This window comes from Phoca vitulina, unplaced genomic scaffold, assembly GCF_004348235.1.
Source record: "Phoca vitulina isolate PV1807 unplaced genomic scaffold, GSC_HSeal_1.0 scaffold14, whole genome shotgun sequence".
Lineage (NCBI taxonomy): Eukaryota > Metazoa > Chordata > Mammalia > Carnivora > Phocidae > Phoca > Phoca vitulina.
Window position 1 is genome coordinate 6,024,512 of NW_022589717.1, and position 12,153 is coordinate 6,036,664.

A 12,153-nucleotide genomic window follows, 5' to 3' on the forward strand; every position below is an offset into this window, starting at 1 on the left:
TTCTTCATCAAAGAAATGCAATGTACACACAGAAGCTTAGTGGGTTTCCCATTCTGTCATTATTCACAACTTAGTGCGTGCTACCTTAGATATATATATATATTTATAACATGGACAAAGCTATATATATTAGTTAAATTTATTTTTGCTGTGTATTAATGAAAGCACCTGCACATTTAGTCCAGCATATGACTACCCAGTGGTTCTATTAGGTATAGACCTGGGATATCTTATATAGTTGCATATATTCTGTTTATGACTATTTCATATTTAGATATCTCTATTATTTACATAAAGTCTATATAATGTGAGAAATAAGTGGGTGGGCTCTAGAGCCAACCTTCCAAGGTTGAAATCCTAATACCACAAATTCTTAAATGTGTGAAATTGAGAAAGTTTTTAATTGCTTTATGCCTCAGTGTACTCCTTAGTGAAATGGGATAATAACAGCACCTACCTTACTGTATGAGGATTACTGCATTTCATATGTGGGAAACTCCTAGGACAGGATCTGACACATGGTTTGCACATTATGAAAGTTTAGCTTTATTGTCCTCTTTTACTCCTTAAGTTTTACCTTAGGTTTTCCAGTTCTCCCAATTACCTTAAGAAAACCTCATTATTCTATATTTCAGATAGATAAATAAATAGACAGATCTAGAGCTAGATCTAAAAAAATGGTCCATGCTTCCCTGGGAACAATTGAAGAAAGCCTCAGAGACTGGGTATCTAATGTGCCTTTTTAGAAACTTTGCCTTACTATCCATCTGCCTCTTTATCGTCCCATATTTCTTGAATTCAAAATAGCAATATTTCTTATTAATTCATTGATTTTTGTTTACGTGTATTAAAACAGTCTGTTTCTCTACTGTTTATATAGAGCACTTTATTCACATTTTGGGTTTAGTTAGAGTAGCCCAGATAGGTTTTGATCCTTGATAAAAAAATAAAATAAAATAAAATGGGCGTCTGGGTGGCTCAGATGGTTAAGTGTCTGCCTTTGGTTCAGGTCATGATCTCCAGGTCCTGGGATCAAGCCCCACATTGGGCTCCCAGCTCAGCAGGGAGTTTGCTTCTCCTTCTGCCTCTCCCCCTGCTTGTGCTCTCTCTGTCACTCTCTCTCTCTCTCAAATGAATAAATAAAATCTTTAAAAAAAAAAAGTTTCAGCTTTCCACATGAAGGGCAACCCAGGTAAGAATCTAACACCAATAGCACTGGAACTGACCCGCACACCTCAGTAATTTTTATCAGTTTTTCTTTCTCTTTACTGCTGACTCTTGGTTCAGCTGGGTTCAGTATGTCCCACACTGAACAAATCATCAGCAATCGCACTTTCCCTGCACAGCTGCCCCTATTCCAGGTTTCACTCTACACTCAGATGGTACAGCCTGAGTGAGGATCATCTTTAAGTCCTTCCTTCTCCTCATTTCTCATACCCTAAAATCACTAAGCTCCATTGAATCTGCAGCTAAATACCTATCAAATCCTTCCATTTGGCTTCATCACCACTGCCAAGATCCTAGACCAGGGCTCCCACGTGAACCTCCTGAAGTTTCCCTAACTGACCTCTTTATATCCAGGTCTTTTCCCTTCAACTCCTTCCTCATGATATCGGCAGTGTGAGTTTTCTAAAGTGCTTCTTGTTTCTCCACAGATTATAAACTTTCAAAAGCTTTCTATTACTCTTGGAATGATAGTCAGAACCTTTAATAAGAATGACTGCCTCAGCAGGGCCCTTTGCCTCTCTAGTCGTAATGCACTCATGGTCCTGCCAACTAATTTTTTTCTACTTCTCCCCAAATGCAGTAAACTCTCTATCCTCTGCTGTTGTTGGCAGCACTGTAGTTCACCCACTTTGCCAATGAATCCCATTTTAACCTAGCTGTCTCTTAGTCATCTTTCCTTTTTTAATCTAAATGGCTTGTGTTCTAAACAGAACCCCCTTGCCCATGTTGGGTAACTTTGAAGCATTTTGTATTTCCTCTTTCAGATCACTTGTTATTCCTTATAGTACCTTTTGTTTAAAAAAACTGCTCCCTGACTTCACCACCCACCACCCTTCCCACATGTTGTAAGCTTTGTGAGGCTAAGACGTATTTTAGAAGTAAACACATAACTTAGTTCAGTCCCTTGTATATAGAATAAGGTCTGGCACAAGAATGAAGACCAATAAACACCTGTACACTTAGTGTACTTGTCAGCCTCTCAAGGTTCCACAGACGGACAGTATACAATGGCAAAAAGTCAGACAGGAAAATGTGAAGGAGATTCATCAAGTAAATTTGAAATCTCAATATATTCCTGGAAGAAAGCAAGCAAATAAAGGGTGTCCTCTAATGACATAAAGAGAAGGAAAACTGTGTCCCAGGGTATGCTGTGAGGGGCTGTATCTAGATGAGACCTCACAGTCAGCTAATAGGATAGAGGTATGTCGAGGGTAGAGCTGGCTGAACATACAAGGAACTGTTGGTTCAGTCCCATTTTATTCTTTAAGCAGCAAGCAAAGCAGTATTTATCCCCAGGCAAAAAAAGCAAATAACTTTTCTATAAACTAATTTTTTAAATATGAGGGAAGCTCTGGCTTTTAGAATTAGCATGCTACTCCAGATTTATCTGTAGGGCCCACAACCTGAAAGTTGGCGTCCCACCCTCTCATTCAAAATAGGACCTAAGAGTGGACTGAATTCACCCAGAAAGGTAGGATTCCTGATCCATCATTCCTTCTCCTCAGGTGTCCTATCAGGAAAACAGAGCAGAAGAATTCCAGAACCACCCAGAAAAATCAGTCTGGTTCTTCAACTTTCACCATAAATGGACAAGTAGGATCTTCAAACATGGGGATGGTTTGAAACAGGAAGTCAAAAATAAACAGATGATTGGTCTCAAGAGAATCAGAATAATTCAGGAAAAAAAGAAAACATTTAAAAATTCCTTAATAGATTTCTTATAGAGATATAAGGAAAAAATTCCATTTGTAAGGCAAGATCAGTAAGTTATGAAAAAGGAACAATAAGAAAACAAAGAAATTTCAGGAAATTAAAATATGTAACTGCTAAACAATTCGGTAGAAAGTCTATGATGTAAAATGCAGAAAATGTCTCAAAATATATTTTAAAAAATGAGAAGTATGAGAGAAAATATACAATATAGAAGAACAATCTAAAAGGTTCAATACCTGACTAAAAATAAATCCATGAAAAGGAATTAGAGAAAAAGATGTTATAAAAGTTCATATAAAAACATGAAACAATTTCAAAAAATATATTTATCAGGGAACCTGGGTGGCTCAGTCAGCTAAGCTTCTGACTCTTGATCTCAGCTCAGGTCTTAGTCTCAGGGTTGTGAGTTCAAGCTCCATGTTGGGCTTAAAAAAATTGTTAAAAAATTTTGTTAAAAAAAATTAAGGGGTGCCTGAGTGGTATAGTCGGTTGAGTGACCCACTCTTGGTTCCAGCTCAGGTCGTGATCTCAGGAGCAAGGGACTCTCTTCCTCTTCCTCTCCCCGCTGTGTTCATGTATGTGCTCTCGCTCTCTCTAAAATAAACAAATAAATCTTTTTTAAAAACTAAAAATATATATATTTATCAAATTTATAAAAAAAAGAAACAAGGATCCAAGAAAATACAACTTTAAAAGAGAAAGGCAATGTGAAAAAATCTTAGGTGTTATAAAAATAAAAATATAATTAAAGGAGGTAGGATATAGAAAGGGTAGAAAATATAAAGGAAAAATTTTCTTCACCTTACACAGAAGAGGAGTGAGGTTCAGATAAGAGTCAATGGAATGAGATGTAGTAGTATATTATTTAAAGTTGCAATGATAAATAATAAAAAATCATAATCATTAGATTCTCAAATTAGCATGAATTACAAAGACAAGAAGCAGACATTTATTTAATTCAGTTCTCAAATTATGTTCTGCATTTCACAACCTAGAAGCAATGTCCCTTGTCTATATCATATCATCCTTCTGGTTGGAGTCCTGCCCCTTCTCTCTCCTTAGCACCACCAACTCAGAGCCAAAACAAGAGGCAATGGGTAGAATTTTATGTCATAAGGTGAGATCATTAACATTATATAACCTCACCTCTCTCTTCAACTTGGACTACCTTATTATCTGCCTTGCCATATCTACAGCTAACCTTATTCTTTCTGTTGCAAATCAACTTAGTTTCTCTTTCTCCAGCCAGGTTTTAAAGATCCACATCTTTGACAAAACAGTTCCACACATGTCCATTTTTATACTAAGACAGTCTTTCCCTAAGAGAAATTCTCCCATTATTCCTTTGCTCCTTTATTCTCCTCTTTATCTCCAGATAATATATATGTAGTCATAGGTTTATTTGCCAGAGAGAGAGAGCACAAGCAGGGGGAGCAGCAGGTAGAGGGAAAAGCAGGCTCCTCCCCGACACGACACACAGGGCTTGATCCCAGGAGCCTGGGATCATGACCTCAGCCGGAGGCAGATGCTTAACCAACTGAGCCACCCAGGCGCCCCTTGTAGTCATATGTTAAACACGGGTATGTTATATTTTATGAAGTGGCAGAAAAAAAATCCTGAAGATTTAAAAATTGCTCACCAAGGAAACCAGTCAAAGATTATCCTTAAGATGTCTTTCATCTTTAAATGGCTGTTGTTTATGAAATAAAAACTATCTTAGGTTAAGAAGGTTGTCATTAAAAAAATTATTATCTTGTCGATTTTTAATTTTTAATGTCCTTACAAGTATATCCAAATAACATGTGATGAAGGAATACACAGAACCCAAAGAAACTGAGAAACAGATTCAAGTGCCATCTGGGAAGTCAAGGAGATGCTTAACACATGTCCTCTGGTGGAAGAACAGCGTAGATTACATACAAAGGGTGAAGAATTAAACAAAGTAAAAGTTTTGAAATTACTTCAAGTACCTTTTTGGTAACCTTCTCTTCAACCACTACAAGTCTGAGTTCCTCCTAAATTATCCACTCCTTTCCAAGTATGATTAAATTTCTCTACAAAGACTAAAAAATCTTGGGACTCAAACTTCACAGTTGTTTCCATCACAATAAAATGCAATATTTCCTTATATCACAAGTTAATCTCAATAAATGTTAATGGGTGACTGGGTGACAATAAACTTTTTTAAAAAGACCTTGATGACCAGTCTATTAAGCATTAATTATTTTAACAAATAGGGATATTAGAGAGCATGGAAGAAATTGTATAATTGTAAAAGACTGTTGTGTGGGGGCGCCTGGGTGGCTTAATCGGTTAAGCATCTGCCTCCGGCTCCAGTCATGATATCGGGGTCCTGGGATCGAGCCCTGCGTCAGGCTCTCTGCTCAGTAGGAGTCTGCTTCTCCCTCTGTGCTCTCTCTCTCCCTGTCTCTCCCTCTCTCTCGCTCTCTCTCAAATAAATAAAAATTAAAATTAAAATAAAAAAGGCTGTTGTGTGAATAATGTGTATGATTAAAGCCAACGTGTTCTATCCCTAAACATCTTTTTTCCACATCCATTTTCAGAATTGCTTTTGCTAAAAGTATACCACAAACTTATTCAGACTGTATCTATGTTACAAAGCTTGACAATTTTTAGGGTATGGGTTATACATTGAAGGTGGGAAGGTACTGATGAGATTCAGCAGCTTTAAAGCAAATGGTTTCATTTCAGAGGAAACTAGAGGGGAGAGATCAATCACTACAGAATTAAAGGGTTCAGTCTTACATAAGCTCTATAAGTCATAGTACGTGTCTTAATTCCTTTTTTATGTACAACAGTTTGAATTTGCAAAGCACTTCCACTAAAATTGTTTTAGTGAAAAAATGCAACTTAGTGGTTTCTGGGTTTTTTGCCTTCTTGTATGACAGCCATGAGTTTGTTTTACCTGAACCTGACCTAAGCCAATAGATATCAATCACCTTTTGTGAATTAAATTATAATAAAATACACTAGGAAGATAGGCTACTGAAATTAATCATATATAAAATAAAATCTTATTATAATGCTCATATTGACTCCTAATGCACTGTTTCCGAAACTTCCATACTTCACTTATCTTTATCATTTTGTCATAGTATCACACGATCTGTACCATCAATAACAGTGGATCTCTTTCTAATGGTCTACTTTTTTTTTTTAAGATTTATTTACTTTAGAGAGAGAGAGAGAGAGAGCCCTTGCGAGCAGGGGGAGGGGCAGAGGGAGAGGAAAAGAAGCAGACTCCCAGCTGAGGGTGGAGCCCCTGACCCTGACAGCATGCTCTGAGCTAAAATCAGGAGTCAGACACTTACCCAACTGAGCCACCCAGGTGCCCCTAATGGTCTACTTTTTAAAGATATCCTTCTATCTCTCCTGAAATCAAGATTTGAATGTATTTTTCTAATTCACATAAAAATAATTAACAAATGAATTAAAAAGATTGTTCATGTGCCTACCCCTAATATTACTTTCATATTCTATCAATACTATATTTCCCGCCCCTTGGGAAATGCTGTAATAATGATATCTTTTGTATGCTATACATTATTTAATATTGTATTTTCCCTTAAACAACTAGGTGTATATTATCAGTTCATATTAAAGAGAAGTCATGAATGAATACAAAAATATAGGTGAAGGGTGTGTTTAACAACATGTTTTGTCTTTAGATATAGTTACATAGAAATAAATATCTGTCAAAGTTATATGTGATATCCAAGATGTTCATGAAAATAAGAAAAATGAACTAACAGCTCTTTCTTTCTTTCTTTCTGGAATAGGCTTTTGTTGAATATTTGATTCTATACAACTTTTAGACTTATAAAGAATCTGTCCTTTCCAGGTCAGATTTTAAGTAGGTCTATTTTTTCAATAAAGATACAATTTCAAAATTCAGTTTATTCTTAAAGAAAAATGGTATTATTCTTTTAAGTTCCATTAGTTTATTAGACTGATACCTCCTAACTTGATAAATCAAATGATAAAAGACCACAATAAAAACATTCATGACATAAGGAATTTTCTAGGCTCTATTTATTGGCTAACATATTTTGCTAAAAAAAAATTGAATAAATTCCACAAGTTCATTCTGTTACAAACCTATTAAGATACCAGGAAGAAAAACTATGTGCATGGCTTACAGAAGGTCCTAATGTTTGCAAGTGCCAGATTATTTAGTAGTTTCAGCAAAAGGTACTTATGAATGTTTCAAAAGACAACCACATTAAAAAAAAAAAAAAAAAAAGGCTGAACTCATCCAATATATTTCAGGTGTTTTTTCCCTCTAGGGTAACAGTTGTTAGAAAACAAACTTAAAAGAGTAGTGCCAATCGTAGCATACAAACATAATGCAATGAGGTTAATGTATTATATATTATAAAATGTCATATGTTATATTATTTCACAGTTGAACTTTCTTTCCCCCAAAAGAATCATTCCATGAAAGTTTTCCAAAAAATTGATCATATAATCTGCTTTTAAGATTATTTAAATTAAAATGTATGTTTAGTCTCATTATGCCATGATTAGAGAAATATTCCTAACATATTTCAAGAAGAAATGGAAATACAGAAAAAATAATAAAGGTAAAATAAAGGATATATGAAATAAAAATAAATAAAGGAGAAATGAAAAACAAAAGATGTCCAAAAGTAATTTTAGAAATAATAAAATGTTATCCTGGAAAAGTGCCCAATTTCAAGTATTATATACAGTTTAAAATTAAAAACCATCTTATCTAGAAATACAACTAATAGCATTAAATATCACTCCTGCTCTCAGCAGTAATACATTATTAAAGCTTGTAGGCCACTGGATCTTACATTTTTTTAAATTAAAAAAAAAAAAAAGAGGATATTGCTACGTCAGGTATCCAGCCTGGTGCGTAAGGAGCTTAGAAGCTACCATTCCAAGCTGACAAGTAAAAAGTTGAACAAACTGAAAGAAACTCTTCTAAGAACCATCAGAAAGTGAGATCACAAGGCAAAATGATGCCCCCCAAAACGGAGAGACAAACAGGTAGATTCTGAGAATTAGAACTTACAGAAGCAGAAACCTACTAGCAGAAACCTCCTTGGGAAACAGTCCAGGTAGGAAAACCAAAACTGTAATTGACAAATTACTAGAGGCTCAGTGCCTACAAGTCTGCAAATTAAAACTCCAAGGACATGCAGTCATTGGGGAGCTCCCACATTTTGTAAGTTTTACCTCCAAGAGTTCTACCAGAGCCTCACAGTGAAGAATAGAGAAAAATCCCCTTATTCTTCTGGCAGACAGGAAAAAATTAACCATTTTAAAATACACTAGAGCTTTCTGTTTTATTCTAACTACTTTACCAAAACTAATCTGATAGGGTTTTATCAGAATCTAATCCGCATGGGTAAAGGGAAATACCCAACTCCAGCCTACTCTAACCATCCTGTCCAAATAAGAAGACAAAAAAAAGAAAACAAAACAAATCAACTGAGAGACACTGGTAAATTTCACAGTCCAGGACACTGCCTCACCAAAAGACTCAGACCTAATCATAAAACTACAGACGCTTCGGGGCACCTGGATGGCTCAGTCGGGTAAGCGTCTGCCTTCGGCTCAGGTCATGATCCCAGCGTCCTAGGATCCAGCCTCGCATCAGGCTCCGTGCTCAGCAGGGAGCTTTCTTCTCCCTCTCCCTCCCCGCCTGCCTGCCTGCCTTCCTGTCTGCCTACTTGTGATCTCTCTCTCTCTGTCAAATAAATAAAATCTTAAAAAAAAAAAAAAAAAAACTACAGATGCTTCCCCTTCGCCTACCCCTTCCATAATAATAGATGTCTTCTTTGGAGAAATGTCTGTTCATATCTTCTGCCCATTTTTTAACTGGACTATTTGTTTTTTGGGTGTTGAGTTGTATACCTTTTTTATATATTTTGGATACGAACTCTTTATTGGATATGTCATTTACAAATATCTTCTCCCATTCCATAGGTTCCTTTTAGTTTTGTTGATTGTTTCCTTTGCTGTGCAGAAGACTTTTATTTTGATATAGTACCAATAGCTTGTTTTGCTTTTGTTTCCCCTGCCCCAGGAAACCTATCTGGAAAAAAGTTGCTATGGCTTATGTCAAAGAGGTTACTGCCTGTGTTCTCTTCTATGACTTTTATGGTTTCAGGTCTCATGTGTAGGTCTTTAATCCATTTTGAATTTACTTTTGTGTATGATGTAAGAGAGTAGTCCAGTTTCTTTTTTTTGCATGTTGCTGTCTAGTTTTCCCAATACCATATGCTAAAGTGACTGTCCTTTTCCCACTGGATATTCTTTCCTGCTTTGATAAAGATTAATTGCCATATAATTATGGGTTTATTCCTGGGTTTTCTATTATGTTCTATTGATCTTTGTATCTATTTTGTGCCATTACCATACTGTTTTGATTACTACAGCTTCGTAATGTAACTTGAAGTCCAGAATTGTGATGCCTCCAGCTTTGTTTTTCTTTATTAATATCATTTTGGCTATTCAGAGCCTATTTTGGTTCCATACAAATTTTAGAATTGTTTGTTCTGATTCTGTGAAAAATGCTGTTGACATTTTGGTAGGGATTGCATTAAATGTATAGATTGCTTTGGGTGGTACAGCCATTTTAACAATATTTGCTCTTCCAATCCATGAGCATGGAATGTCTCTCCATTTCTTTGTGCCATATTCAATTTCTTTTATAGTTTTCAGAGTATGGGTCTTTCACCTCTTTAGTTAGGTTTATTCCTACACATCTTATTATTTTTGGTGCAATTATAAGTGGGATTATTTTCTTACTTTCTCTTTCTTCTGCCTCAATATTGGTGTAGAGAAATGCAAAAGATTTCTGCACATCAATTTTATATCCTGAGACTTTACTGAATTTGTTTATTAGTTCTAGCAGTTTTTTGGTGGGGCCTTTGGGTTTTCTACATATAGTATTATATCATCTGCAAATAGTTAAAGTTTGACTTCTTCCTTATCAATTTGGATGTCTTTCGTTTCTTTTTGTTTTCTGTTTGCTGTGGCTAGGATTTCTAGGACTATATTGAATAAAAGTGGTGAGAGTAGACATCTTGTCTTGTTCCTGATCTTAGGGGAAAAGCTTACAGTTTTTCTCCACTGAGGATGATATTAGCTGTGGGTTTTCATATATGGCCTTTCTTATGTTGAGATATGTTCCCTCTAAACCTACTTGGTTGAGGGTTTTTATCCTGAATGTATGTTATACTTTGTCAAATGCTTTTTCTGCATCTATTGAAATGATCATATAGTTCTCACTATATGACTGTGGTGAATGACTTTTTTAATGTATTATTAAATTCAGTATCCTAGTATTTCATTGAGGATTCTGCATCTATGCTCATTAGGGATATTGGCTTGTAGTTCTCTTTTTTAGTGGTATCTTTATCTGGTCTTCATATCATGGTAATGCTGGCCTCATAAAATGAATTTTGAAGTTTTTCTTCCTTTTCTACTTTTTTGGAATAGTTTGAGAAGAATAGGTATTAACTCTTCTTTAAATGTTTGGTAGAATTCTCCTGTGAAGTCACGTGGTCCTGGACTTTTGGCTTTTTTGGTGGTAATTGGTCTGTTCAAATTTTCTGTTTCTTCCTATTTCATTTTGGCAGTTTATATGTTTCTAGTAACTTATCTATTTCTTCTGGGATGTCCAATTTGTTGGCATATAGTTTTTCATAATATTCTCTTATGATTGTATTTCTGTGGTGTTGGTTATTTCTCCACATTTGTGATGTTCTTTGTGTCTTTTCTCTCTTTTTTCTTTTTAAGTCTGGATAGAGGTTTATCAATTCATTGATTTTAGAATTGTTGAATTCTAAATTCAGGTGTATATTGTACACCTGAAACTAGTATAACACTGCATGTAAAGTATACTGGAATTTAAAAATTAATAAAACAGAAATCACACACATATGCATAAATACATATTACCATTTACATGAGCCTCCAAAAAATGAAACATTGAAGTTTAAATCTAAAAAAATATGTATAAGATCTACATGAGGAAAAATGTAAATCTCTGATGAAAGATATCAAATAACTCTATAAATAGAGAAATATTCCACATTCATGGACAGAAAACTCAATATTTATAGCCAAGATGTCAATTCTTCCCAATTTGACGTATAGATTCAATGCAATCAAAATCAAAATTTTAGCAAGCTATTTTGTGAATATCAACAAACTAACTATTAAGTTTATAGAGACAAGCAATAGACCCAGAATAGCCAACTCAATATTTAAAAAGGACAAAGTTGGATGAATGACATTACCCAACTTTAAGACTTACTATCCAGCTACAGTAATCAAGAAAGTATAGTATTGGCAAAAGAACAGACAGATCAATGGGACAGAATACAGAGCCCATAAATAGACCTACATTAATACAGCCAACTGATCTTTGACAAAAGAACAAAGGCAATAAAATGGGGCAAGAGAGTCCTTCCAACAAATGGTGCTGAACAAATGGAGATCCACGTGGAAAAAAAAAAATGATTCTTTACACAGACCTTACACCCGTCACAAAAATGAACTCAAATGGAGTAAATGTAAAATACAAAATCATGGAACTCCTGAGAGATAACATAGGAGAAAAGCTAAATAACCTTGGGGATAGCAATGACTTTTTAGATACAATACAAAAGTTATGATCAATGAAATAAATAATTGATAAGCTGGAATTCATTAAAATTAATAACTTATGCTCTATAAAATACATTGTCAAGAGAATGAGAGGACAAGACACAGACTGGGAGAAAATATTTGCAAAAGAAATACCTGATAAAGGAGTGTTATCTAAAATATACAAAGAACTCTTAAAATTCAACAATAAGAAAATCAACAACCCAACTGAAAAATTGGCCAAGGACTTGAGCAGACAACTCACTAAAGAAGATATACAGATGGAAAATCAAAATTTAAATGAAAAGGTGTTTAAGCATATGAAAAGATGTTTAACATCATTTGTCATTAGAAATGACAAATTAAATCAACAGTGAGATACCCCTACATACTTATCAGAATAGCCAAAATCCAAAACACTGACAACACCAAATGCTGAACAGTATGTGGAACAACAGGAACTCTCATTCATTGCTGGTAGGAATGCAAAATGGTACATCCACTTTGGAAGACAGTTGGGCAAACCTAAACATACTCTTACCATATGATCCAGCAATCATGCTC